General features: G+C 37.8%; 1 protein-coding gene across 1 annotated transcript in view; it reads right to left on the bottom strand.

Annotated features, from left to right (window-relative positions):
• Window positions 1–25,758, bottom strand: part of LOC122789262 (RING finger protein 122-like) — a 317,323-nt gene that overhangs the window by 81,494 nt on the left and 210,071 nt on the right. The window lies entirely within an intron of this gene.

The raw sequence follows: 25,758 nt of genomic DNA, 5'->3' as shown, positions 1-25,758 counted from the left end.
GGGTTTAATAAATCCAATTTTACATATAGCTTCAATGAATTTATAAAAAAATATTAACAGGGACAAAAGAAAAATTGCTAATAAAATAATAGAAGTAAAATATAAAGCAATTTGGGAAAAGCTTATGTGTTTTAAAAGATGTATTATGAATTATTTGTATGGAAATGTAAATATATCAGAAGAAAATATTATTATGGAAAATTGATTTAAGTAATATAGAAAAAATAGGAAAGAATGGTATAAAATATTATGAAAAAATTATCAAACATAACCAGCAAACACTCCAGTGGATAAGTGCCCCGTTGACAAATGAAAGACACAAGTAAAGTAATCCAAGAGTGTAGGCAACAGAGCAGACACAAAGAAGGACCAGAAAAGTAAAATATAACAACTTTTGATCTGAAGAAGCTAATTGTGAAGCACTCACCTGTTACTGTGCACTTTTCCTTAAAAAAAACATGGTTTTATTTTACTTTTATGGTCCTCCATCGTGTCTGCTCCATTGCCTATACTCTTGGATTACTAAAAAAAATATATTTATCTTGAGAAACATTTGGGAGAAAGGAAAATAAAGGCTGTAAAACCAAGAATGAAAAGATGTGTAAATATGTGGAATGCATAGATTTCCTGTAGAGATTGTCAATAAATAGGCTTCCAGTAAAGGTAAACATGCCATATAAGAAAATAAGAGTTTGTACACATTTTGGGAAATAGAGACTACTATACATGTTTTTCTGAAATGTAAGAGAGTAAATCAATTATGGGAAGAGATATGTGGAAAAGATACTATAAAAGGACTGAAAAGTGTCAACAGTATATGATGTAGATTGATTAGATGAAGAATTGATTTGTATAATATGGGTTGTCCGGAATAAAAGGATGAACGAGATAAAATTTAATGGGAAATGGATACTATCAGAAATTTTGAAAAAAGTAAGGTTTTGATTGTGGAAAAAGGAGTGGAGGGAATCAAAAGTTTAAAAGAAAAAAGTTGATTTATATGAAAATATGTAAGTTAATTGTAAATAAATGTAAATATTATGTAAAAGCTGGTATATATTGTATATTATGGATTTTAATAAAGGCCCCCTACACATTTTGAGCACTAGATGGCACAAGAGGGCTGTCACTAGTGCTTGGAAGAATTCCAAGATGGAGGTTAGCAGAAGTCACAGCTTGGAGAAGACCAGTGGGAAATCATTTTAAATTAGGATGAAAGAATGCTGAACAGAAGGAAATTGTAATGGATAAGGTAGCAGATGCTGTTGTGGAGATATTGGGAACTGATTCTTTTGTTGTTGTAGTGGTCTTGGATTATAAAAATAGGCAACATTTAACTGCTTCACAGACTGATTCTGTGCAGGAAAGTATTGTAGTAGCAGAGCTGTAAGATGGTGGAATGTAGAGAGGGAAATTGCTGGAGTTGATTGATGAGGAAGAACTAGGAGATATGTTTGCTTTATCATTGGATGAGATGGAACAGCATTTGTTTACTGAGAATGAGGAACAGAAAGAACACGTTTTTGATAAATGTACTGGCAGAGAATAATCATTTTGGAGTACAAATAATACTTTTTCAGCAGTGGTCAGTGGTAAGGAGGCAATAAAAAGTTATGATGAATGCCTGTTATTATAAAAAAAGAAACATTGTGACACTAAGAACTGGAAATGGTGCTGGTGTAGAGAAGTACTTTGTTAGGGATAATTTAGTGATGCCATTGGGGTTTTCTTTAAGACATGTAAGGTAGTTTATTTAGGTAAAGAGGCCTTCTATGACATATGTGACAATGAATTATTGCTGCATGAATTCCTAAATAAATGTGAAAGTAAAAAAAAAATATCCATGGAACAATTATATTTTTGTGGTTAGTTATCGAATTAAAAAAAAATCATGTGCTTGTGGAATTCAGAACTTATCTATAGAGCATGGATAATTAAAGAAATGCTTATTTAAATGTGAAAAGTATAAAACAAACAACAAAAAAAAAACAGATTAGAGACATTTATGGTGGTTGGGAAATGGATATTGTCTTAAATGTAATGCAGGATGTTTTGTAACATTTCCTTAGTGTGATATTTGTGGAAGGTTTAAGGGTACTTTAAAATACCAAGGCCAGCTTAAAACCTGTTATTTTTGTAGGAGCATGGAATATTAAATTCAAGAGTGTAAAAAGGATAGGTGCAACCAATGTGTTGAGATGCAATGAATAAATGTAAAAAGGAATGCAGTGTGTGTTGGGAGGAAGGCTAATTTGGTTTGATTGTTCATGAGGAAAATGTAGAAGTTATGAAAAAAGTGAGTGATATAATTATAGACACCCAAGACTGGAACAGACAGTCAAGAGGAGAAGGTTAACACTTGCACCACAACTCCAGCTGCACACAGACCTACTAAAACAGCACTGGCAAAAAATGCACATAAATACACAAAATCATACTCGGAGGCTTTAAATAAAAACCTGCAAAAGCATCAGAGACCTCCAAAGCAGATACCCAAACAACCTGCACTTCCCGTCACAAACCAGACAACACATAAAACACAAAATCAGTGTGCTGCACAATCATAGTCCTTAAGGCAAAATAACATACCTAACACACTAGTAATAGGTGACTCTATAGTCAGGCACACTGATGTCCCACTCACTAGGCTGGACAAGCAGAAGGTTACTGTTAGCTGCTTGTCAGGAGCCAGAATCCGCCACATAACACAAGCACTCTGGTCACTCCAGAACAAGTACAAATATGACTTTGTCATTGTTCATGTTGGTGTGAATGACCTGAGATGTACCTCCCTTGACTACATGAAGAGAGACATGGAAGAGCTCTCTGATCATGTAGCCCAGGCTGATATGACCCTGACCCTGAGTAGCATCCTGCCCTCACCAAGAATGATACCTCAGTATAAAGAAAAAATGATCAATTTCAACAACTGGCTAAGCTTCTGGTATCATTCAAAGGGGATTCAGTGTCTGTCAGCCTGGGACAACATGCTCGACAAACCGCATTGTTTCGCAAGAGATGGCTTTCACCTGTCACCCCTAGGCTTTCGAATACTGGCCAAGGCTCTTGCTGCCCCCATAGTGCCTTTTTTAGGCAAAGCTCAAAAGTCAAACCCACCTCCGTAAACAGCACAATTAACAAAAAACTCAGGGTTATGCTACTCAACGCCAGGAGTTTAAATCTCAAAATACACGTGCTCGAAGCACTCCTCAGTATGCAGAACGTCAACATCTGTGCAGTAACTGAAACCTGGTTCAAGGCTCCAGAGAGCACCCCAGCACTACTGGGCTACAACTCATACCACACGTTTCAGCCACAGAAAACAGACCGAAACACAAAAGGAGGGGGTGTATCCATATTCATCAAGGATACCTACACCTCCAGGTTAGTGGCGCAGCATGATACCTCTGAGATCATCCATGTGCAGCTAACATCAGGCAAATCTGCAATGCAAATTGTGGCCTGCTACAGATCATCCTCCATGACCCAGGACCACCACATCACCTTTCTGGAGACACTGGAAAACATGAAGGTCCTACCAAACACCCTGATATTGGGCGATTTCAATTACCCTACCATTCACTGGGAAAACTACTCGAGTACAAATTCCCAGGCCCAGCGCTTCCTGGAATTCATCAACTCAAATGCCCTGGATCAGCTGGTAAAGTCCCCTACCAGAGGTGAAAACATATTGGACCTGGTCATTACCAACATGGGCGACAGGTGTTCCACACCGGAGGTCAACCCGTTACTGGTTAGATCAGACCATAAACTAATCACTCTGGATGTCCACACCCCACCATCACCCCCAGCTAAGGAAACCATAGTAAAAAACTTTTCTAAAGCAAACTTCACCTTACTTAAGACAGAGGTGGTAAGTTTCACAGCCCCCACACTAAAGGATAATGCTGCCCAAGATGCAGAAACCTTTACAAATGCACTCTATGAGCACCTACAAGGATGCAAGGATTGTGCCATCCCTAGCAAAACCAAGACTCACTCCTCTAAGAGAAGGAAACCAGTTTGGTGGACCCCTGCAATAAACAGGCTATACAATAGAAGGAGGAAACTAGTTCAGAAAAAAAGCAAATCCCAAGAAGGAAAGACATCCCTAATCAGTATCAGTAAGAAACTGAGGTCCCTCATGAAATCATCCAAGGCTAACTTTGAAAGAAAAATAGCCAAGGATTCAAAAGATAACTACAAAGCCTTCTTTAGCTATGTTAAGAATCTAAGTGGCAACTCACAGATATGCACTGAACTAGTGCAAAATAGCACAAAATATACTGCACCTACTGATATTGCCAACATCCTGGCAGATAGATTCAGTGCAAACTTCGCCCCCCTCTCACCTCCAAAAGGGCCCACAACAACAGTGTAGTGTCCCAAAAATCACAGACGCACAGGTGAAAACAGCCCTTTCAAAAGCCAAAAACACAGCGTCAATGGGACCAGATGGTGTCCCAGGCTGCGTCTTGCACGAACTACAGAATGAACTAACCCCCCCACCTAAACACGCTTTTCAACCTCAGCCTCTCTACAGGCTATGTGCCCATAGAATGGCACACAGCAACGGTTATTCCTCTCCACAAAGGCAGGGCCACAACTGACCCTGGTAACTATTGCCCCATAAGCCTGACTAGCCTGGTCTGCAAAGCTATGGAGTGCATCATCATGGACCTCATTAACAAAGACATTGGGAACCTCCAAACACTCGACCCGACCCAGTTTGGCTTTGTTAAGGGCAGATCATGTCTACTAAACCTGGTGGACTTTTTTGAGACAGTCACCAAGGCCATAGACAAGGGAAAGGTGGTTCACACAGCCTACCTTGACCGCGCCCTCACCAAGGCTTTCTACCCCTTCCCCACTTGGGTATTACAGAAAAACTCACCAGTCTGAACATAAACCCCTACGTCATGAGATGGGTTGCCAACTGGCTTACAGACAGAACACACAGTAAGAATAGCAGGCTCCAGGTCCGACTCTAAACCAGTCACAAGTGGTGTCCCGCAAGGCTCGGTCCTGGGACCCCTACTGTTCAGCATATACTTCTCAGAAGTACAGGCAAACACAGGAGGACTATGGCTAACCAAGTTCGCCGATGACTGCAAACTGGGAGCCATAATTGACTCTCCGGCTGACACGGACATCCTCCAAAAGGGCCTTACTGAGACGGACACCTGGTGTGAAAGTCATGGCCTCAAGCTAAATGCCAAAAAATGCATAGTCATCCCATTTGGGAAAAACAAAAGACACACTAATTACAACATAGGTGACAGAATCCTTAATACAGAAGAGATAATAAGAGCTCTGGGGACCCAGGTAGATGGTAATCTCTCCTTTGACAATCATGTTGCCAAAGTAGTTAGGATCCTTCTATGTGGCTTATCTAATTACTAAAGGGTTCACATCTAGAAATAAAGAGGTTATAGTGCCCCTCAACTCGTCACTCATTAGACCCATCATAGAGTACAATGCCCCATTTGGGATGTACCTCATAAGACACTTCCAACAGCTGGAAAGACTACAAAAGTACCTCACCAAGAGAATTACTGGTCTCAAACATATGTCCTGTGCAGTCTGACTGAAAAAACTCTGGCTGTACTCAGTGGCATATCGCTTATTCAGAGGTTATCTCTGCCTGACTTACAAAGCCATGTCCAACTCAGAATTGATGGACATGCTCCACCTAAAGAAATCCAAGTCACTGCGAGCCACACGCTCTAGTGAGCTAAACCTCACCACAACAATAAATAGAACATTCTGGAGGGATAGCTTCCTGTTACAGAGACTCTTCATGCTTTGGAACAAAATCCAAATTACATCCGGCAGAACCCCTCACTAACACTCTTCAAGAGAAACCTTGACGAGTGGATGAGTAACAGAAAATACACCCCTAGGATCACTTCATTGGCTCTGCTTGACAGAGGATCAGTTAATTAATCAATGGGGTGGCGAAAGCTGACACACTCTGGCTAGGCTTATAAATGCCCTCGGGCAGATAGCCTAGTACCTACCTATGAACCTATAGAACAAATACGGATGGATGAGAATGTGTATGTGAATGGAGAAGGTGATATACATATAGGATTACAGGAAGTTGAAACTGAGACATGTAGCATGTTTGGGCAACTGTTATTGAAAAATTAGACCAGGAAAAAGGTAAGGTTAAGGAACTGGATAGAACAGAGAGAAAAAAAATATTATAGGACAAAGTGCAAGAGTAAGGAAACAAACATTTTGAAATATTCCCCCAAAAGTTAAAAAAAGAAGGAAATAATGTCAGAGTGGTCTTGATTAATGTCAACAGTCTAGAAAATACATCCAGAAGATTATCAGTACTGGAATGGTGTCAGGTTTATGTGCCGATACTGTCTGTTTATAAAACACAAAGTTTATACTGCTTGAAGACAGAAAGCAAGCTGAAAATTATGGGGACACAAATTATATGGAATTTTGGAAATGATCAAATGTTCTGAAGTGACATATTTGTTTAATGACAGAGTGAAAATATATATTCACATTGTTTATGCTGAACAAATAACTGTGGTAGATATCAGGTCAAAATACAATGTATTCTGACTAATGGGGGATGTGTGTACTGATGTTAATGAAAGGGAAGAATTATTTGAAAAAAATAATATGTTATGGTTAACATGAGCATTATTCTAATGGGAGATCTTAACTGTGATTTGTGAATAAAAAAAAAAGTGAATCATGATGTTAAAAAACTGCAGGAAGTAATGAAGTGGGGGTGATTTAAGACTATGGAATACAAGGCATTTTATACGTAAAAGAAGATTGCTGAAAACAGAGAGATACTATTTTTGATGTGTGAGCATCGTACAGAAAAAGAAAGTGGTACTGTTGTCACATGGTTTTCTCATCATTTGTGTATTTGGACTGAAGTGGGGAAAATGATAACATTATAAAAGAAGGAAAAGGTATAAAAAGATCATTAAGAAATGTGTTGCAAAATCAGGAAATTGGATAGTTTTGGAAGGAACATTATACTATGAGTTTTGCAAGTCTGACAAAGTAGTGGGTTATATTTAAAAAAAAGAACAGAAATCTAGATATATCAGTGGAATTGCAACTAAGGAAAGGAGAGAAAGGGGGTATGACAAGATGAAAGTATGTTGAATAATTTAGAAGAACATAATAGTTACTTTTGTCTGTAAAGATGGGGTGATTTATGAGAACAAAAAAGAACTCAAAAATTATTATATAAACAAAATATTTTGTTAGGGAAAAGACGGAAGAGGTAAAGTATCTCCATACCTGGTAAAAATGTTAAAATATGACAACTGTATAAAAAGGGAATAGAGAGATGAGAAAGGGAAAATAAAGTACAATTAAAATGTTATGGATATCATGAAATTTTATGTCAAGGAGGTTTATTCAGACAGCGTAGTGGTAGTAATATGGAGTGTGAATAATGTTTTTGTAGAACCAGTTAAAAGTTTGCAAAGTATGATTACTTTGGGTGAATTTGATAGTGTGCTTAAGGCACTAATTGTGGGCTCATCTCCAAGGAGGGATGATATATGCTAATATTTTATATAAAGAATTTAATGAGTAAGAGAGAGTTTTTGTTGAAATATTGAAGAATGGTTTAAGAATCGGGTGCAGGAAAGGGGTCTATAATACGTAATTGAAAATTCAGATGTTCGAGCACATAATGCTCGACCTCAATAGAGCGAACCGGCATAATGTTGAACAGAATGGTTTAAGAATCGGGTGCAGGAAAGGGGTCTATAATATGTGATCGAAAATTCAGATGTTTGAGCACATAATGATCGACCCCAATAGAGCGAATCGGCATAATGTCGAATGGCCAGAAAAAAATAAAAACCCAAACAAACCATTAAACTGCTTTATGCAGGGGGGCAAGCCCCCCTGCACCCCCCACTCCCCCGTTACTTAAATATACCAACTCCGAGACCGCACATTACAGTAAACGGAAATCTCCCCTTATGGAAATTTCCATTTATGTGTTCGACATTTTGCCATTTCACTCAATTGGGGTCGATCATTACGTCTTTGAACATCTGAATTTTCAATCACGTAATATAGACACGCAGGAAAGTAGTGTATGTGAAGGTGTTATAAGACTTGGATGGAAAAAAAGGAGAAAAAAAAATTGGAGATTGATTACATTGAATAATACAGTCTATAAAATATTAAAATATTATAGAAAATAATTAAATGGGTTTGAGAAGGTTATGCATGAAGTAATGCTACCAAATATGTATAGACTGAAAACAGAAGAACTCAAATTATTAATTCTGGTAAAGGAGACCTTAGATGGCGTGGTGCTAAGTTAGTGATGGAGGACATAAGCAAGGCATTTGATTATGTGAGTCATAAATGTTTATGTGAAATTTTGAAGCAATATGGACTTAAAGGAAAATAGTCATCTTATTAAGGACAGCATATAGTAATAACAGGGTTAGTGTAATGCTTTGGTTCCCAAATATGCACCAAAACCTAAAAGATTTCTGATTTCTGCTTGGAAGTGTTTGCATGGGTATTTTTATACTCCAAGCAGATGTAAAATAATTCTTCCTCATCCTCAGGTGGATGACAAATGTTAGAGGTGTGATGGGGAAGAAAGAGGTAACTGGGGACATATGTTTTTGGATAAAAATTCCTTGCAGAGTGCGCTGTCAGAAATATTGGGGGAGCAAATAGGTGTAACTAAGGAAATTATGCTTTTGAGCTGGGATACAGGATCTGAGTTGCCTAGATATAGCATGGCCTTTTTACGTTTAATTTTGGTGGCTGCCAAAAAGCAATTACTAGAAAATGGAAATCAAATTCTAAACCAACTGTACTTGAAAATATTGTAACAAGAGATAAAAGAACTGAAAATGGCATCTTTAGAAAAGGGTAAGAGCAAATGAAATAGAAAAATGGAAATTGTGGGAACAATGCATGCAGAATAACGTTTTGGAGAAGGACTGGGGTTTAAGGGAAAGCAGGAGTTGAGCAAGTTATATAATGTTGGACTGATGATTATACAAAAGAATGCATGTGATATATACTGTTTGCAACTGGGAACATGGTAATATGGTTTATTTTCTTTTATATAAATATATAGCGGCCTATGTCGTAAGTGATAATTCAATAAAGATACTTAAAAAACAGGGTTAGAGTAATGCTTAATAGATGGTTTCCTTATGAGTGCATTTGTGTGTGAAGAAAGGTCTAAGACAGTGATGTCCATGCGCAGAGTATTGTTTTCTTTAATGACTAATGCGTCGCTTGTGTTATGACTTGTACATTAGGTGAGGGACATATAGATTATTGAATTGTGTTGACATTTCTAATTTTTCATCATACCTTGATGACGATATAGCTATTACAAGAAATGAGAGGATGAAAAAAAAGGTTGATACTACTGAATGATACTTTAAGGAAAGTGGGATTACAGTTGAATAAAAAGAAAAATAAGTGTTTAGGAGGTGCAACTACAGCTGGAAATATTTGCTTTTCTGATCAAAAACTGAATTAATTAGAATAGTATTTGGTGAAGTGGAAGAAGCAAAGGAACAGTGGGAGGCAGTGATAGAAAAATACAAGGAATAAGTGCTTTCTAGCAAACATTTATTATTTTTATAAGTATATTTGATTAAGTCTGTTATTTTAGTTAAGTTAGGTTATATAGGATATGTGTACTAGTGAAAAAGAGACATAAATAATGCAGTTGGTGTTTAATGTCTTATGGGGATCAGGACTGAACCAAAAAAGGGGGGATTTTGTATCTGGAAGATGAAGAAATAGGGGGGGGGGTTAGGATTAATATGAGTCTGCATATGGCAGCATCATTGCTGTTATACTGGTTGTTAAGATTTAGAAAGATAGAAAAAAGCTTGATTGCTAAAGGTTTGAAGTTAAATATGGGGTGTTTGGGAAAACGTGAAAGTAGGAAAAGGGAGAACATTTTATAAATGAGGAAGTTAGAGTACCAGAAAAAATATATATAATGGAAAATAAATACCAAATTAGAAAAAAAATAGGAAAGAATAGTATAATAAAGTGATGTGTAATTTTATTATATTAATCTTTGGGAGGAATTGGGAAATAAGGTACGTGAGGTTATGTCAAGATTTGGATGTGTTAAGAATTGTCAGGATTTTTTTATGGAGACTGACTATTAACACATTACCTGTAGAGAAGAGTATGTAATGTAAGAGAAAGTATGTAAAAAAGTGACTGAAAGTGTGAAAGGCTATGTGTATACAGTAGTCGAATAGAAACAGTAAAACATTTTTAGGATGTGAAAGGATAAAGAAAGTCTGGGATTGGGTATGTAAAGAAAATATTCATATAAGCATAAAAAACAGAGGATGTGAACATGAGCATAATTTTGTATGGATATTATGGGAAAGAATATTTGGTATGAAAGAAAGACTTCACAAAACAATGTTTCCAGTAAGTTATCTTTAATAAAAGATGGACTTTTACAGACATTTTAGAAATGATAAGATTTTGGGTCTAATGCCAGAAGACTTGCTTTCAGTATAAGTGACCACTTACACTGAGAGTAGGTCTTTTGAAATCAGGGCCCTGTTTTTCGACAGGACTTACACTGCAGTAAGTCGCACTGCTTTATCTGCAGGGGGGAGTGTATTCCAGACGTGAGAGAGGTGAGTAAGGAATCTGTCTCTGCCATGTTTTATTGATCTGCTGAAGCAGGTTTAGATCCCTTTTTCTGATATTTGTACAACCATTTGATTTGTGAAAGTACAACAGATCCTGGACTATTGTGTCCCCAATTACTTGGAAGGCAAGGCTTAGGTCTCCTCTGAGCAGCCTATAAGACACAGAAAAGAGGAACAGTGCTTCTAGTTTTTTTTTGGTAACTGAACAGTTTTAAGCCTGTGATCCTTTTTGTTAGCAAGGGTCTTTCCAATTATTTAATATGTCTGGTGAGGTAAATCCCAAAGGGGGCTTGGTCTGATCAATGTTGAATACAAGAGTACAATAACATCTTTAGATCTGGATATTTCTTTGGTGATCTGCTGAGCTAAGTAGAAGGCTTTCCTGACCACCATTTTATATGGTGATCAAAAGAGAGATAGCTGTCAACCCCGGATCACATATCCCTTTCTACATTTTCATTTTGAAGTGGGGTATTGTTAGCGTTATAAACTAGAAGGATAAATTGTCTGTCTCCCAGTTTGCAATCATTTACCAGTTTGGTTTGCCAAAGGCTTTGTTTTTCAGTCTTTAGATTAGAGAAGTAAATACTGAACAAAAGCACTCCCAGCACGGAGTCCTGCTGGACACCACTGATCAACTTAATGCTCCCTGATGCTGCCCCTGCCACCCACACAATCTGGGTTCTGTCTTTTAGCCAATTTGTTAAAGGTTTAACACACAGGGGTCTATGTGCAATGCATTTAGTTTATAAATTATGCTAGCATGGAGGATGGTGTCAAATGTCTTTGCAGTGTCTTGGTAGCCTGTGTATACAGTATGACCACTGTCAAAAACTTGTACTGTCTTTTGGAAGAAGGTTTCAAGGTGCATTAGACAGGATCTGTTTTTATTCACTCTCTTTGTTAGTAAGTCTGTTGTAACATGTTTTATGGCCTTACAAATGAGGCTAATGGGTCTATAGTTTCCGAAATACTTCAGGATATATATATTTTTTTCCGTAGAGTACATCTTGTACATAATAAGCAAGGAAATATACACTCCTTCATTTTCATTGACATGTTCCCTGTTAAACTGTCCCCTAACATTGTGAGAACCTTGTTCTGAATATTGTCAGCTGACTTCTCTTATGTCATAGAGTGTGCACTTACTTTACTGTCCCCAAACATTGTGAGACCTTGTTCAGGATGAGGTCAGCTGACTTGTCTTGTGTCATAGAATGTGCACTTGCTCAATACCAACTTTTGAGCTTACAAGCTTTTTGGTTAGACCTAGGTTATAGCTGCAATGCCTCAATGCTACCCTGAATCTAATCCAGATCTCCTGTCAGCTAAGTCATTTATAGGGAAGTTCAATGTTCTTCTTTCGGCTTTTCCCGGTTAGGGGTGGCCACAGTGGAACTCCGGTACGCTAATGACTGGCAGTAGATTTTTTACGGTGCTAAGGTGCCAGCTTGACGCCTAACCTTCAACGAAGGCACGCCCATTCACTCATATCTTTCTAATGCCACTTTACCGGCTTTGATGTCATTGTTGTCTGTTTTTATTGGACTTTGGTTTTGCATTCTGTTTCAAACAGGATTTAAGAATGCAGTTTAAGATTATAAAACAGTTAAATGCAGGAGGCCAATGTATGCATTGTAGTGATGATATTCAGAATTCTCACAATTATTCTTGCTTGTTAGCCGACAAGCATACCTCTCAACCTCTTAGCACAAGAAATCTGGACAAAGCCTGCCATAATGGGGGGACAAAAGCCCAGAAATAGGAACACATTTTAAATATTGCTCTTGTAAACTTAGAAAGTTGCTATAACAGAATTTGTGTTAGAATGCATTTTCTGAACAATATGAAGACTGAAACTCAAATGCATATCACTATTTAGTGACTTTAATCCTTAGATCATTCCAGTGATTTGTCAAAAAAACATAGTTTTAATCAGAACAGACCAAAAATATGAGGAAAAATCTGGACATTATGCGAAAATATGTACACTTGAGAGGTATGCTGGCAAACATATAGAAGTCATGCATGACCTTCTAATCTTGCAAAGATCTTTGCCTAAAGGATTTTTTGAAGTATGACATGATAGGTATGCAGACATATGGAAAAATACATGGCTCAAATGACAGTCAGACACAAACTTGCCAATGGCAGCATGCTCAAATGAGAAGAAAGTTATTTTCTCACAGTAATGACAGTCTGGTGCCATTTATCACAGTCAGAAGTAAAGTGGCATTTTCTTAAAATTTAGTGTAATAATGTTTACATTTATAATGGCATGAATGTGCACTAAACTGACCATTGAAGTAACTATTTTTTTTACCTGTGTTTTATGAACATGAATAAATAATCCCATTAATAATTTTCTGTAAAACACCATTCAGGATACTGCATGCTTGGTCTATATTATGTTTTATTCATACAATTCCCAGATGAGATACTTTTCCAGTAAAATACGCAGAGAGAGAGCATTCACTTATACACTGAGTATTCATAGAAATGTGAATCTTATACTGTGGTTTAATTTGAGACAGGAGCTTCAGCAGCGATTAACTACCCATATACCTCTTAATCTTTAAGCATTAAACATCATAGCATTGCCTTTTAAAAACTATAGCAGAGGGGCACAAATAGGAACACCTTCATATTTTTCACAATAGAAGCTCTTTGGATACTAGACCCTATATAGTTAGTACAAGTGAGTCTTTGTATAAGCACCCATAAACAGTTCTGACTTTGTGAGGAACATCATAAATTTAGGAGGAGTAAGGCTAAATTTGAGGGCCAAAATCAAATTGCTATACATAACGCATGGCAGTTGAGAGGTATGAGCATCCTGTTCAAAGCTCTCATCAAATATTTTATGCCATTTTAGGAAATGACACAAATTAAAGCACTTCCTCAGGCATTTTCATGACATGAATTTCATGGTATTTTATTTATTCACATTAGTGATGATTTGATGATATTATTTATGAAGCAAATGTCTTTTTGCCTGACAAAGAACACTGCAGCCACATTATTATACTCTGCTTGGGGCAGCACTTTTGAGTCAAGGCTTTTGTGTCTAAAGTTGAGATGAATAATGAAAGTGCGACACAGCTGGTAAAAAAAAATTAAATTAATAAACAGGTAAGCACTTTCGTGTAAAATACTTCTTCAGACCAACCAATACACAACCTAAAAACTACATCACTTTATAAATACATTAATTAACAAAACATCTAATTACCATACCAACTAATTAATCAATGTTTTAATTTATGTGAGAGCAAATAATGTTTAAATGGAATGTTGTCATTCAATCCAAAACCTCAATCAGCCTGCAGGATGGTGATCCACCTTAATTCATTAACCTCTGTCCTATTAACAATGCATCTTCCTCTAATACTTTTAGAAGTCACCTGCACCACTCCAAACAAAAAAGTATGGTCACTATTCAATTCAACATGCTTATTTAGTGCACTCATACTGACTTTCCTTCTAATCTCTCCCAAATATTCTAAAATCCTTTCTTGAAGGCTTCAGTTAGTGAAGTGTAAAAACACAGACAGTTCCTGCAGTTAGCAATGTACACCAAATCTTTACTTCTGCAATAAGCATAAAATTCAAACTGATACTTAACATTGCTAGTTGGATGTATAAAAAATGGAGTTTCTAAAACAAAACCACAGGCCTTACAGTTGTGGCAGGGATGAGTCCCAAGCCTAGAGGAGAGCGGACTTTGCATAAAAACAAAGTCTCTGCTTAAGATTCCTTCCATTTTTAAAATAAAAACTAGGTTGCATCCCTACTACTTTCTTCAGCCCTTCATCAGTCAATAAAATGGGCCAGTTTCTTTTTATAACCATACAGTCATCTCTCATGTTATTTAGAATAGGCAAGTCCCACTCTAGGCTGGCTAGGGCATAGGCTTTGATTAGTATTAATATCATCCTTCCTATCAGAGAAGTATGGTTTCCCCTGTGTTCCCCTAAGAGCCTTTACATGTACTGTAACTATAACTACTTTCATAAAATTCTGCACTTTTTTTTTGCAATTTTGCAAATTATACATAATCTTGATACCTGCAGGAACTGTCCTTTAAGTATATTCTTACATATAAAATTCGGGTGCATACTAGTCTTATGCAATTTGGCATTCTTCCAACAAGGTTTCCTATACATTTTGGTTGCAAGCTTACTGTCAACACCCTTGAAAACATTAACATCAAGAAATTCTATAGATGTATCAGAGGAAGAAACTCTGAACTTAAATAAAATCAGTACTATCATTCAGTCCATGCACAAATTTATGAAGCTGTTCACATGTGCCTTGCCATAGAAAAAACATGTCATCAACAAATCTACTATAACAAATTATATAATGCAAGAATGGATTGCTGGCATATACATTCTTCTTCCCAGCAACGCAGTTCTGCAGTATTTTTAAGTCATATTGGTTGGTAGATTTTTCTGTATTACTTATACACTGCTTTAATTAATTTATTTATTTTATCTGCTTTTGTTTATCAAGACAGTTTGACAGCATAGTCCTGATTCAGTAGAGACCTGGGAAGAAAAGACCCAGATGTACAATAATGTTCACAATACTTGTAAGATAAGAAAAAAAATCAAGTACAAAACATTTGACATCTTACAAATACATAGACAATGCACATAGACATTTCCACGGAATGCAGTGAGTAAAAGTAGATGATAAAAATAATGTGATGTCCTAAAATTTTGAAATTACAATATAAAGGTTCTAAGGTTGAGGCAGTAAGGAGAGCTGAGGGTAATTTTTTTAAATTTTATTTTAATTTAAAATTTGCTTACTGTGAATATTCGACTGGGATGGAACCATTTTCAGCAGAGGCCCAGGGAGAAATGGTCCAGTTGCATGTCTTTGGAATGCGGGAGGAAATCCATGGGAACACAGGGAGGACATGCAGACTCTACACAGAAAGCATCCCAGCCAAGAATTGAACCAGAGAACCTCTTGCTGTGAGGTGACAATGCTAACCACTTCACCGCTGCACTGCCCAAGCAATTTGCATTGCTCTTATGAGTTTGTACCACTGAATACACAAGGTTATTGTTTTGTGAGTGCCACATGAACAGATGTATTAGTGTAAATCTCTGCCAGCACCATGTTATAGTAGCTCACTGCTATACAGTACCTGCTGTAATATCTGTTCTGAGTGCTGGTTACTAAAGCATGAGGTCATGTTTGCTTGTGACACTAGATTAAATGAATGTGTATGCAGTGTAAGTACTTTCTACAACATGCATAGTACTCTCCAGTAAATTCTGAGGTTTGTGTATGCTCATATGGTATTTGCATGGAAAACAACAATCTTATACATATAAGTATTGTCTCATAGTTTATCATTCCTTTCTTTTACAGAGACCTTTTTTATACAGATACTGCATGCTTTATTTAAAGACATGCAGTTTTATTTCATCATTTGTCACATTCAGTATTTTATTTCTTCTTCTCACAAACAGCTGTTAGCCTCCCATGTAGATAACCAGTAATCTTTTCCGCACTCAATAGCTATGAAGGACCCTGCTGACCTATTGCATATCAAAGAAAAGAAACTGGAAGTGTCACTAACACCCAGTCCAAGGACCTAATCTACATCAGAATATTAACAGAGCCTGTTAGCAGGATAGATATCTCTTCCAAAGAGTATGGCAGTTAGAACGGAAGATTAAAGCTGCAAACTCTTAAGCTACTTCCTGTTGTACAAGATTTGATTCCCACAGCCTTAACTTGCCTACTGTGCAACCTTGAGCAAATCACTTATCCAGGCAGTGCTTTAGGGCACACAGAAATTTGGACTAGGCAACATAATGGTCTCTTGCACTGCATACCTAGTAACTAACTACCTATGAAAGGATCCCCTACCTATGAAATAAGCTTCTGCTCTATGTCAAACAAAGTACCCCATTAATTTTCTTAAAAACAAATCTTGAAAAAGCAGATGAGAATGTGAAAGCCTACTCCATGTCTGTCTCCTTTTGTCCTAATTGGTAGCAGGGAAAAAATAATGTGCCTCTGCAGTAACTATACTCTTAATGGTCAAATGAATTGATTGCCTAGCATAAATTTATAAACCTATAATTCCCCACTCCCTCAGTTATACTGCTTTTAGTGTGAATTATTCATTGTCGTAAAACCTACAACTTAAAACTCCAGCTTATATAGGATTTACTTGCAGCAACCAGATTATAACAATACAAGGATTAGCTCTCTACACATTTCACTTCTAACTTTCCTACACTTGTTTCTCATTACATACTCCTACAGATATTCCAACATTTCTCTTTACTATTAATACACTTGGATCCTTTCCCTGCTGTCTACTATAGTCACGTTACACTGTAAGAATGTTGCAAGTCTGCTATATACAAATATTTGTTCGGTTAATATGCTGCAGTTTCACATGCACAATTTTTATTTTTTTAGTTATAATGGAAACAAGATCTACCAGGAAATGAAAAAAACATCATTTATCCAGACAGTAAATATTTTTTTCTATTGGACTTAAGTTGTTGATTTCATCTCTATTTTCAATGCTTTTCCCATTATACATCTATTTTTCATACTCATTCACTCCAGTGGAGCTCGGGAAGTTCGCACTGTAACTTCCAATGGGAGGAGCCTAAGCCTATTGACAGAATCAAATTACGTCCTCAATATCTCAGGAATCATAGGGGTTATGAAAGAAGTGTAAATGGCAAATTCTTCATCACAAACTATTCTGTAGATTCTAGGTCTTAAATCGAATTTTATAAGTCACAGTGAACACAATAACTATTACATTTGAAATATTTTGTAAACAACTTACAGTATCTCAGGAACCACTCAAGTTACCCACATACTGTCAGCAGCATTTTATTAATATAACTGAGATCTTTCATATGAGGCTAAGGAGTTATGTCTGTGTTACTTGGCTGTTGAGATATTTAGAAAATGTGACAATTATATCTATATAAATTAATATCATAAAAACAACAGTTAATATCTATTTACCTGCACTAGACAGAGGTGGAATATTAATGTAGTTGAGTTTGTTATTGTGTAAGCTTTAAGGTGAAATCTTTTAAAACCTTGTGCATAGCATGGTTTTGGAATTATTAATGCAACTATGAACAAGCAATATTTGTTGCCTAGAGTTGTCAGTAGGAGTTAACTGCAGATGCACCCGGAGGCGTCACTGGGATGTAATGAGTTAAGTTGCTTATTCTCATGTTGTATGTGTTTTGGCTGTATCCTTCAGTTTATTTAGTGTGCTTTGTATTGTATATGTGTATATTGTTTTGTGCACTGTCAGTTAATTGATGAAAAGGGTCCTTAGACTAACCCACTCTCTTGGTTAAACACAATAAAAATAAATGCAAATAAATGTTTAGTTTCTTTTCTTCTCCTCTCAATGTCCTCTGTCCAACAACTGAAACATTTTACACATACTAGTGTTTATTTCCTTAACTAGTTTGTTTATTTCAGAGCTTTACTAGAAAAGCTCACCCAGACTCTGCTACACTTTGCTGTGAGGGAAAGGTTAGTTTGCTTTTTATTTGTTGTATTTTGTATTACTTCATTGCCTTTTTCTATTTTGAATACTGTGATTTGTTTTCTTTACCTTGTGTTTTACTTGTATTCTGCTTTTAACTGCATATTAAAAGTTGAACAGAGACCACAGCTCTGTCTCTTGTGAGTCACGCAGAAATTAGAACATCTCAATTAAAAACTCATACATAAGATAGAAGAGGTCAGTTAAGGTTAATCATCTGTGAACTGAGGGGGTGGAGCTAGGAACTAAACCTTCTGTTTAATGGGTAAAAATAAAACATTTCAGAACTTTACTAGAAAAGCTCACCCACACTCTGCTATACTTTGCTGTGAGGGAAAGATTAGTTTGCTTTTTATTTGTTGTATTTTGTATTACTTTATTGCCTTTTTCTATTTTGAATACTGTGATTTGTTTTCTTTATCTTGTATTTTACTTGTATTCTGCTTTTAACTGCATATTAAAACTTATAAAGAGACCACAGCTCTGTCTCTCGTGAGTCAGGCAGAAATATTTTTTCCTACCCAGTTACTGTTGTGTTCTTAAACACCACTGCCTTTCTAGTTGCCTTCCACTTATGTTAATTTGACCATATATCTCATTTCCTCTCTGCTTTTACTGTCTTGTGTGAGTAAGCACAAAAGTATTATTTTTTTAAATCAGTCCCCTTCAACTATTTAAATTTATTGGTCATCTACCAGAATACAAAAGTGACCACCTCCTTTCAATCTATCTTGCTGTTTTAAAAATAGTGACTTTCCACTAAAACTAAACTTTTTAGACAGGTAAAACTTGTTACCTACGTTTACATCTAATTCCACTAGTGCACACTACAGTGTTTAGGATAAACTATTTTTTCATCTTACCTTTAAGCATCTATTGCAAGACCACCAGTTATTGGAGAGCCCACATTCTGCCTCTCAGTAGTCATCTTGGGATTAGTGATTCCGTTTTCTCCTGGTGAAAGAAGGAGTGCAGTTACATTATTTCCTGGAGTCTGCTGATCATCAGAAAGCTTAATAACTGCTTTATAGGTGACAGCTTGGAATCTGTGCTTATATTCTGATCCTGGTGAGACTAGGAGCAGAGTGCATTGATTCCTGACTCTTTCTGGTTGGAGTCCCTGTGAATAGCACTTGCTCTAAAATCTGGAAAGCACTAGGAAGCCTTAAACTGATACAAGCACTTGACTCTCTCTTTGTTAATAAGGATAAATTAATTGTAGGCACTAAACAGCCTATAATTGCAAAGTACCTTGCCAATGTAAGGGAAAACAGCTCTTGTACTTTACCAAAAAAAAAAAAAAACACCTGACCAGGCATGTCCAAGGGTCAGCTTCCAGTGATTTCTCCTGTCCACCTTGTGAATCTGGGCATACTGGGGCAATGCAGCAATTGCCTCATGTACACAGAAAACCCTCTCCTCCTACCACCCAACACTACAACCTGCGAGAGATGCACTTAGCCAAACTGGAAGCAAAGCTCTCTCCAGCCACGATTGTGCTAGACAATCAAGAGGAGAAAGTTAACACCCGCACTACACCTCAAGCAACACATAGCCCTTCAAAACCCTCACTACCAACACCCACACATAGCAACACTAAACCCACGTATGTGGAGGCCCTTAACATTAACCTGCCCAAGCAACAAGGACCTCTGAAGCTGAAACGCAAACAAACCCCAATCACAACCAAAGTATCACATAACTCACAACACCAGTGTGCCACCCAACAACAGCCCCTAAGGCAAGACAACATGCCCAACACTTTAGTCATAGATGACTGTATAGTCAGGCACACTGATGTCCCACTCACCAGGCTGAACAAGAAGAAAATTACAGTCAGCTGCCTGTCAGGTGCCAGGATCATCCGCCACATAATGCATGCACTCAAGTCACTCCACAACAAGTACAAATACAACTCTGTTATTGTCCATGTTGGAGTGAATGACTTGAGACGTACCTCCCTGGACTACATGAAAAGGGACATGGAAGAGCTCTCAGATCATGTGGCCCAGGCAGGTATGACCCTAGCTCTGAGTAGCATCCTGCCTTCGCCCAGAATGATACCACAGTATAAGGACAAAATGATTGACTTCAACAATTGCTAAGCTTCTGGTGTCATTCAAAGGGGATCCAGTATATGTCTGCCTGGGATGACATGATCGACAAACCACGATGCTTTGCCAGAGATGGTCTGCACCTGTCGCCCCTGGGATTCAGGTTACTGGCTAAGGCTCTTGCCACCCATATAGTGCCTTTTTTAGGCAAGGCTCAAAGGACAACACCACCACCGTAACAGGTACAAGTATGCAAAATCTGAAGGTAATGCTACCCAGTGCTAGACGTCTAAACCTCAAAATGCACTCTCTTGAGGCACTCCTAAAAATGGAGAACATCGATATCTGTACAGTAACTGAGACGTGGTTCAAGGCTCCAGAGAGCACCACTACAATACCAGGCTACAACTCTTACCACACTTTTAGGCCACCAAACCAGGGCCAAAACACTAAAGGTGGAGGAGTGTCCATATTCACCAAGGATATTCACACCTCCAGGCTAGTTGCCCAACACAATGCATCCAGAATTCTCCAGGTGCAACTAACACTAGGTAAGACTGCAATCCAAATTGTAGCTTGCTACAGATCCCCTACCATGCCCCAAGATTCTCACTACTCCTTTCTAAACATACTGGAAAATATTAAGATACAACCAACCACCCTAATACTGGGTGATTTCAACTACCCTGCTATTAACTGGGAAAACTACTCGTGTACCAACACCTTTGCCCAACGGTTCTTGGAATTCATAAATTCCAATGCCCTGGATCAACTAATCCATAGTCCCACCAGGAGCTCCAATATCCTGGACCTGGTCATTACCAACATGGGAAATCGATGCTCCACACCAGTGGTCACCCCCTTGTTGATTACATCTGACCATAAGCTAATCACCTTTGACATCCACATCCACTCCCCCCCCAGTAAGGAAACATCCATAAAAACCTTCTCCAAGGCCAACTTCATGCTACTCAAGTCAGAAGTTATAAACTTCATGACATCCATGCCGATGGGAACTGAAAGTTCAACTGCTGAATCCTACACTAAAGCACTGTAGGAGCACATCCACTCGTGGATAAATCGTGCCATCCCAAATAGAACCAAGATGCTCTCCTCCAAAAAAAGGAAGCCAATTTGGTGGTCCCCTGTCATAAATAAACTATACAACTGAAGGAAAAAAAACTGTTTCAGAAAAGAGGAAATTCCCAGGATACAAAAAACTCCCTTACCAGCCTCAGTAAGAAGCTCAGATCCCACATAAAATCCTCCAAAACTAGTTATGAAAATAAAATTGCCAAAGATTCCAAAGACAACCACAAGGCATTCTATACCTATGTCAAGAATCTAAATGGCAATGCTCAGATCTGCTCTGAGCTACAACAGAATGGCATTAAATATACTGATCCCAAAGGCATTGCCAATATCCTGGCAGATCGATTCAGTGCCAACTTCACCTCCCTCGCACTCCCTAAAGGGCCCATTTCAATAAAAAAAGATTGCCAAATTCCAGTAATCACGGCCACACAGGTAAAAACCGTACTCTCCAAAGCTAAGAATACAGCATCCATGGGACTAGACGACATCCCAGGCTGTGTACTGCATGAACTACAAAATGAACTGGCACCTTCCCTAAGTGTCATGTTTAATCATACATAGCCTCACCTCAGGCTTCGTGCCCACTGAGTGGCGCACAGCTACAGTTATCCCACTCCACAAGGGGGGATCTACCTTGGATCCTGGGAACTACCGTCACATCAGTCTGGCAAGCCTGATCTGCAAGGACATGGAACATATTATCATGGAACTTATAAACAAAGACATTGGCAACCTTCAAACACTGGACCCCACCCAGATTGGGTTCGTGAAGGGCCAATCATGTCTTCTGAACCTGATGACTTCTTTGAATCAGTCTCCAGAGCTGTGGATGAGTGTAAGGCAGTGCACACAGCCTATCTGGACCTCGCCAAGAACTTCGACACCATTCCCCACTCTGGAATCATAGATAAACTTACTAAACTGGGCATAAATCCCTACATCACTCAATGGGTTGCCAACTGGCTTACTGACAGAACCCACACTTTAAAAGTAGCTGACTCCAAATCCAGATCTAGACAAGTGACAAGTGGAGTACCTCAGGGTTCAGTCCTCAGACCGCTCTTGTTTGGCATATACTTCTCTGAAGTACAGGACAATAATGAGGGATTCTGGCTAACAAAGTTTGCAGATGACTGCAATCTGGGAGCCATTACTGAATTCCCAAATGATGTGGATATTCTACAAGAGGGCCTTACAGAAACATATGCTTGGTTCCAGAGCCATGGGCTCAAGCTCAATGCCAAGAAGTGTATAGTTATCCCCTTTGGGAAAAAACATGCACCCATGAATTACCACATAGGTGGTAGTACACTAAACACTAAAAGTGTGATAAGAGACTTAGGAACACAGGTGGAGAGTGGTCTCACCTTCAATAACCACATCGCCACAACGGTCAGGAAATCATTCTATGTGGCACACCTCATCACTAAGCGCTTTTCATCCAGAAAAAAGGGGGTCATTGTCCCACTGTACTCATCCCTCATTAGACCCATCATAGAGTACAACGCCCCATTTGGTATGTACCTCACAAGACATCTGCAACAACTAGAAAAGCCACAGAAACACCTCACTAAAAGAATCACAGGCCTAAAGACACCCTATGCTGATGACTGAAAAAACTCCAGCTATACTCGGTCGCATATCGTCTACTCAGAGGCGATCTCTGCTTAACATACAAGGCCATGTCAAACCCAGAGCTGCTGGACATGCTACACTTAAAGAAATCCCAATCCATCAGAGCCACATGCTCCAGGGACATAAACCTCATCATTATAATAAACAAAACATGCTGGAGGGATAGGTTCCTGACCCAGAGACATCCCATACTCTGGAATAGACTGCCCATACATGTCAAGCAGAGCGCCTCCTTGGTCCTCTTCAAAAGGAACCTTGACAACTGGATAGGAGATAAGAAATTTACCCCGGGGATCATGTCAGTCACCAGGGAAGTAAATATTGTGGGAAGAAATAGCCAGGGAATTGTTATGGCCACGCTTGTATAGGTCCTAGGGCCGATAGCCTAGTTCCAGCCTATGAACCTGTATTGGCATGGTTAGTTTCACTAGATATGCCCTTTTTGCAAAGGAGACCTGATGTGGTAGTTATATTGGCTAGGGATAGTTTTACCAACATGCCTCAGGAATTCCTCTATATGTCTGTGGCACAGGAAAAGTCCAAAAAGACAGAGGAATCAGAAAAGTGTGCAGAGTCATCTGCTGATGTTTCACCTGTGACTTCAGAAGATGTTTTTGAAATTACTACTATGAACCCAAGAAGAGTGTTAGATTAAATACTGATATGTCTGTTAAATGAATGGAATGGGGGATGAAAGTAGAAATTTTACAGCTGATTGCTGAAAATGAAACATTCTGTAAAATGTAAATAAAGGCAAGGGACATCCTGTATTGCAGTTGTCAGTCTCAAGTGACTGCATACAGAGAGAACACTAATAATAGAGACATGAGAGTCAGAGTTTTTCAGAAAAAAAGACCTCTGGTAGGATTTATGACTAAAACAAAATTGTTAAGTCTGTAAATATATTATCTATGATAATGAAATGTTCTTCCTGTGGATCATTGCTGCAGTAGCCTTAGTTCTGTGGGTTATGTCCTGCTAAGGATGTAACAGACAAATAGCTTCCAAGGCTTACAGGGCATCTTTTATGCACCCAAACCATTAGTCAGTTTGAGCTGAGGTGACTAAAAAGGTTTAGGTGCAAAGCCCTTCAGAGTTTTTCTGCTTCAAAAGAGTGCTCCTCTTGCAGGTTTTCAAGGATCGATGGTTAGCTTACTCTGTTCCATTGCTAGGTAGATAAGTTCCCTTTGTGGAAAAAAACACTTCAACTTTACATTTTCTAACAGAAATGATACCTTTTCTGTAAAATATTCACTTTAAAGCTAGTAAAAGTGTTTTTAGTGACTGTCATGTGACACTACTTCCTTCTCTCATCATTAACCACTTAGACCACGTTTCACAATGCGTTCAAATATACTATAATTGTATGAATGTAAAACGTTGTACATATTTATATGTGCTATTTTCTTTAAAAATAACATTTTACTGATCTTTGTAACATTTATTGTTCTTTGTTATAAGATAACCCTGTTTATATTTTATACTACTTACTGTAAATTAGTTCCGGGCTGTGCCTGAGAAGGGTCAATTTAATCAGTGTTCTGTCCAAGTAAACCAACTTAAATAAATAAACAAGCAAACAAACCTACCATTCATTTACTTGGCAAGATGTCTACCTGCCAGTAATGCTAACATTTTTTCAACACTTTTATTAAGTCCACCTATTTTGAACAAAGACATGGGAACACATACATTAACAGAAAGGAATGTATTATTTTATGCATTATACAGATATATTTTCTTTTATAATAATTAATTCACTCCAGCATTACATAAATTGCTGAAGTCATGCCTTTCCTTAAATTGTACTCCTCCAGCTGAATATTATTCTGCATGTCTTGTTCTCATAAATCCCATTTATTTCTGTGCAATGTGCTCCTTCCGTTTTTAAAGATTTCACCTCCAGTTCTTTTGTCTGTTTTACAATGCTTACTAATTCAGTTTTGGTTGGTTCAGATTTTGATTTCCAATTTCTGGTAACTTTTTTTTTTTGCCTGACAATAGCATTAAACTTAGCAAGGCCTTTCAGTGACCAGCCACTTCAGTTCCTATATCCCAATTCAGAAGAATCATTTCATTAGTCACAATAAATTTGCTCCTCTAACGTTTCTGACAAAGTACTCTGTAGTGAATTTTTGAAATCTGCCAAGTCATTACATTCCTAAAAGTATGATTCCAGTGCCTCTCTCTTTCACATCACACTTCTAGCATTTGACATCTACCTGACAAAAAAATCTCTGAAGTCTGCTTGTCATATAAAAATACCTATGCAAACAGTTCCTTGTAAAAATCCTAAACCTTCTAAACTTCGTGAAATACTTGGGAGCTATACAATGTCCTCTCACTGTTTGTATATTGCCTTTCTGTTCTCTCTTTTCAGTTTTTTCTAACCTCTTCTGATTTATTCTTATAGTTAATATGAGTTATTTTCTATGTCCTACTAATTAACGCTTTTTTAAACAGCTTATGTTCTAGACTCAACTAAAAACTCCACCAGTGATGGTCTTTCACTTAGCACTCCCCTATCCCATTCTCTTTGCCTATATTCATGTTATCAATCCCTGGTAGGGAAGGCAGTCTGTAATCTGCAGAATAAAGTTCTGCTTGGCCACATCTCACTCTTTTACCTTCCGTCTCCCTAATTATTTGCTCTCAATACATTGGTTCCTTGCTAGTTTTCATATATAAATTGTAGCATCCTCTTGCCTATTCTCTTTGACCCTACTTGCAGTCATCCCTATTA

This window comes from Protopterus annectens, chromosome 14.part0 (genome assembly GCF_019279795.1).
Source record: "Protopterus annectens isolate FY-2018-M chromosome 14.part0, PAN1.0, whole genome shotgun sequence".
Classification (NCBI taxonomy): domain Eukaryota; kingdom Metazoa; phylum Chordata; order Ceratodontiformes; family Protopteridae; genus Protopterus; species Protopterus annectens.
Note: the sequence above shows the minus strand (reverse complement) of the source record. Positions and strands in the feature narration are given on the sequence as shown.